At 38.0% G+C, this 5,266-nt stretch overlaps 1 long non-coding RNA gene across 6 annotated transcripts in view; it reads right to left on the bottom strand.

Annotated features, from left to right (window-relative positions):
* The window catches only part of LOC102488903 (uncharacterized), a 111,636-nt gene that overhangs the window by 26,275 nt on the left and 80,095 nt on the right, over positions 1-5,266 (bottom strand). The window contains exon 3 of one of the 6 annotated variants that reach the window (XR_003548830.1): positions 3,710-3,806. The exons of the other annotated variants lie outside the window; for them this stretch is intronic. This is a non-coding gene — a long non-coding RNA (uncharacterized LOC102488903). The remainder of the gene's footprint in view (positions 1-3,709; positions 3,807-5,266) is intronic. 6 annotated transcript variants of the gene reach the window in all.

Raw genomic sequence — 5,266 nt, 5'->3', positions numbered from 1 at the left:
GAAGATTTACTGCTGAGTGAAGCAAGCCAGGCTTTGAAGGAGAGGCATTGTATGTCCCCACTTAATATATATTGAGTGTCCACATTCTATGACTGAAACCGAATGACTAAAGGATATAGAAACACAATATATAGATGTAAATACCAGATATAGTGTGTGTGAAAGAGTAGGGTCTAAGGAAGGACATTTAGAAGAAAAGTAGGGAAACAATGCATTAATGGGACAAAGAAATGTGGTATTATCTGTTGAAGATATTTTATAGTTTTATCAACTGGTCTAGGGAGAAATGCTCACCTGTTGAAATATTCATTTTGTAAGCTAAATAATGTGATTGAATGTATAAAAGAAAATGAAATAAAAATGTTAAAAAAATATGGATTTGTCTAGTGTTTTCTCTTGAGTCAAGTCAGGTATTCATCTTTGGCAGCAATATCACAGAGTTATGTGCTCTTCTCAGTGCTTCTGTCGGGACGCACATGATGTCTCATTAGGGTGATGAGAAACTTTGAACATCTAGCTAAGTGATGTCCACCAGGTATCCACTGTTAACTTACTACTTTCTCCTTTTAAATAGTGATTTTCTAATTTTATCATTCATTCTACGTTAACTACTTGGAATTTTACTATCAAATAAAGCATTACCTTTTCCCCATTCATTAATTCATATATATCAGCATGGACTAATGGATTCTTTAAAGTCATCATTTATTTTGATGTGCAAATTTATTTGACCAGTGGGAGTCCCATTGAGCTGGCTCCTATATCCTTTTGACGTGACCCTTCTTTCTTTAAGCATGTCCTGATACAAAGCAATTAGATGAAAAAGACACTAGACACATGCATGCCCAAAATCCCAAAAGGAGAACGGGAGAAGGGACTGCAATGTAGCCACCCACTATGGGGAGGGGAAGAGGGTGCTTTCTTGCTTTCCCTCTCTGTTTCTCTGGGTGAGAGCACACGGAAAAATAAAATAAGAAGCTAAATATGTGGAATTTATTTGATCTTCAATTTTACTTCTCTGAATTTAGCCTAAGAATAGAATAAAATATTGTTACAGTTTGGATAATGGTTTGTCCCCCAAAGGTTTATGTTTTGGAATTTGAGTCACAATGTAAGGTACTAGGAGGTCACAAAGCCTCATGGATGGGGACTGCCTCATGAAGGCACCGGTCTCATGAAGGTACTGGTCTCATGAATGGATTAATGCTCTCACGAGATACCGTGGGAGTTCTAGCTCTCACGAGAGGGGGTCAGTTCTCACACGTGCAGGTTGTTAAAACAGATGTCCATAGCACTCTCTCTGCACATGCCGCCATCTCCTTGCTTCCTTCTCCATGCGTGTGGACTTTCCAGCCACAAGAATCGTAAGTTTTGCAAATAAATCTGTCTTTATTCATAAAACAATCACTCTCAGATATTTCTATTAATAATGCAAAGATGGACTAGGATATATCAATATATGCTTGCAAAAATGTAGCAGGCTGACCAAATCATTACTCATAATAATAATTTAGAAACTACTTAAATGTGCAACAGTGGGAAATTTGTTCAATAAAGTATATCCATATAACGAAATGCCAAGAAATGGTGGGGATATGGCAATTAAGAGCAGACTAAGCTGAATAGATTTGAGTCCCAGTTGAATCATTACATGTGTGGCATTGAGTAGGTTACTACCCTTCTGCACTTCAGTTTTTTTGTATATAAGATGAGGACAGTAATAGTACCTGCCTCATAGGATAATAATGAAGATTAAATGAAGCATATATATATATAAAGCACTTGGTGGGCTGGCCCATGGTCTGATGGTTAAGGGGGAAGGATCTCACATAGCTGACTAAGCAGTTTGAGTCCCAGCGCTGGCAGTTTGAAAAATATGTCAGGCATGTGTGCATGGATGACCCATATCCCAAAAGGATGGAAAAATAGAAGAGAAGGGACTGAGGCATGGCTACAACCCACTAGGGGAGGCTGCTTTCTCCCTCTCCCTTTATCAGCCTTTCTCTGGTGGGTGCATACATCCTCTGACAAAAATAAATGAACTGGTACTATATCTGGCATACAGTAAGTTCAATAGAATTGCTAGCTATTATTATTTTCCCACCATTAAAAAATGATGTAAAAAGTGGAACCAGCAGTTAGTGTAAAGGCTATGTTGCTGGACTCCCGTGTAGTCGACTGCTGTTCAAGTCCCAGACCCGGTGGCTTAAACTCATGCCGGGCACGTGTGCATGGGTACCCAAGATCCTGAGAGGAGAAAGGAGGAGAAGGGATTGCGGCGTGGCCATCTCCCCTAGGGAGTGGTTTCTTGCTTTCTGTCTCTCTGTCTCTCTTGGTCTTTCTGGGGCCCATAGAAAAAACCTCTCCAAAAAAAAAAAAAAAAGTAAAAACTATGGGGGCCAGCAGGTGGCATGGTGGTTAAGGGTACTAGACTCCCACATGGCCAGCCATGGCTCAAGTCCTGGACATACCGGCTTGCTTTCTCACTTTCTCTCTCTCTCGTGCCCTCTCTCTCTCACACTCTGTCCCTCTTTGGTCAAATTTAAGTAAATTAATAAACTTAAATAAAATAATTATTTAAAAAAGTATGATTCTGAAACTATGCCAAAAAGTTAATAATGTTTAGCATGTGGTGAAGACACTGTAAGTGACTTAAATATTCTTCCTGCTTCTTTGAGTTTTCTAATGTTTTTATAATTAGCGTACTTTACTTGTTTAATTAAAACTGTTTTGAGACTAATAAATAAAGAAATGGTACTGGAGCAATTGAAAACGGGAAGTTTCTTTCCCAAGGGCATAGATGCAAGAATCCAATAGTTAGTGTATGTCTTCAGGTTCAATGGCACTGACTTGGTAATTAAGAGATTATAATTCGGGACCAGCAGGTGGTGTGGTGATTAAGGCGCTGGATACTCCCACATGGCCGACCAGGGTTCAAGTCCTGAATCTGGTGGCTTGCTTTCTCACTTCCTCTCTCTCTCACTCTCAACCTCTGTCTCTCTCTGGTCAAATTAAAAAAAAAAAAAAAAAAAAAAAGAATGAATAAATAAAAATAATTATTTTTTTAAAAAAAGAGATTATAATTCATTTATCTATGTAATGCTTGCCTTATTAAATGTAAATTTCTGAGACTGTTTAAGACCATAACATTTTTTGTCATTTTTAAAATTTCACTTACTCAAAATACTGACTGTTTAGATATAATTACTTTCTCTGTAATTGGGCTATGTGCCACCCAGGGGCAGTAGTGGATTAATCGTGGATGTTTAATTTGCCTAGTTAGGTTTTGAGGATGGGAAGGTGTTCTGATATGTCATATATGTCTGTATTCTTTGCAACATTTTATTTATTAAAATATATATTTTTTTTTATATTTGCCAGAGGGCACATGTGCTCAGCTGGGAGAGACAAAGAGAGAGACAGGGAAAGTGAGAAAGCACCCTCCAACCCCATGGGAGATGGGCACACTATAATCCCTCCTCCATTTTCCTTTGTGATTTTGGGCACACGCACATATACCTAGGGTGTGTCTCAGCTGCTGGGTCTGGGACTAAAACCATGATCCAGCCACCTTAACCATCATGCCACTGGCTGGCCTAGTAGACATTTTTATATACCAAGAGCAAAAAAGAAAAAAAGAAAAAACTTCTAAAAAGTAGAAACAATCCAGTAAAGTCTAGTCATACTGCTTATGCAATTAGTTACTTACAAAAATAACATGCGTTTGTCTTTCTGGTATTCCTAATCAGCTAGAAAGTTCTGCTCTGCTTCCTCTGCCTCTCCTGAAATGTCATTTTCATATACAGCTAAAGAACAAGAATGAGAAAAGCTATGCTTGTTAGGTTTTTCCTAATTGCATGAAAAAGAACAATTCAAGCTTTGTTTTTGTTTTTGTTTTTGTTTTTAAAGACTTATTTTATTTAACTTTATTTATTTATTTTAATTTGACCAGAGAGACAGAGTGCGCGAGAGAGAGAGGGAAAGTGAGAAAGCAAGCCGCCAGGTCCGGGACTTGAACTGTGGTCGGTCATGTGGGAGTCCAGCGCCTCAACCACCACACCACCTGCTGACCCCAAGAACAATTCAAGTTTTAAAACTGGAAGGGATGAACGAGAAGCCAGGCCTATCCTGATAATGGATACCGTATTTCAGCTGTGAAATGTTGGTTTCCTTGACCAAAAATGAAGATTTTCTGCTGAGACTTCTCCCTCCAGACTCATTTCTTGAAAAGCACCAGCAAAGCCAGGCCTATCCTGATAATGGATACCGTATTTCAGCTGTGAAATGTTGGTTTCCTTGACCAAAAATGAAGATTTTCTGCTGAGACTTCTCCCTCCAGACTCATTTCTAGGTCAGAATATTCCTCTCTTCACCCTGAATCTGATGCACAGACAGTGAAAATGGAACAGAAAAAAGATTGCAGATCACTTTCTGTTTGCCTCTGAAAGCTCAGATTGAACTTCAAGAATCAGGAAGAAACACACCATCCATCAGATGACTAGAAATCACCGCAGATCACAAGAAATATGGAAAAGCAATAACATGCATGACTAAGCCACTATGCAGTGTATTCTGGATGAGAAATCATATTTTGTATGCTGTGAGGATGCTTATATAATGAATGTAAATTAATGAACTAAAAAATGTTTCAGAAAAAAAAACTCATGGAAATATGTGTAATGGGAAAACTATGTATGAATTTCAAAAAGGTTTTGTACTAAAATAAATTCATACTATAATTATTAAATAGATAAAGACAATACCTCTCCTCCAAGGGAAAAGAATAATACCGCTTCATCCTCAGCCAGTACAATGGAAATGTCTGATAAGGATTTTAGAATATTCATAATGACAAAGCTAACAGAGATGGAAGAGAAGAGAGACAATGAACTGCAGAAAAGACAGGAAAAAAAGAGCTGAGTTCCAAGAGGTGAGGAAATTCTTGCAAGATCTGAAAGAGGAAACATGCACTCTAAAAAAGAATCAAATGGACCTGTTAGAGATGAAGGCTATAATACAGGAAGTCAAAATCTCCCTGGAAAGTATTAAAAGTATACTAGATCATACAGAAAATAGAATCTCAGATGTAGAATACAGAATCGCTGGCCTAGAAAAATCCACTATGAAGACTGAGAAAATGGCCCAAAAATGAGAATAATATATGAGAAATACTAGATACCATCAAAGGTCCAAACATCAGGATATTTGGTATCCAAGAAGGCAAAGAGACTCATAGGGCATTGATAATCTATTCCATGAAATCCTG

Source organism: Tupaia chinensis, unplaced genomic scaffold (genome assembly GCF_000334495.1).
Source record: "Tupaia chinensis unplaced genomic scaffold, TupChi_1.0 Scaffold000140_1, whole genome shotgun sequence".
NCBI classification, from domain to species: Eukaryota; Metazoa; Chordata; class Mammalia; order Scandentia; family Tupaiidae; genus Tupaia; species Tupaia belangeri.
This window is presented reverse-complemented; position numbering and strand designations above follow the sequence as displayed.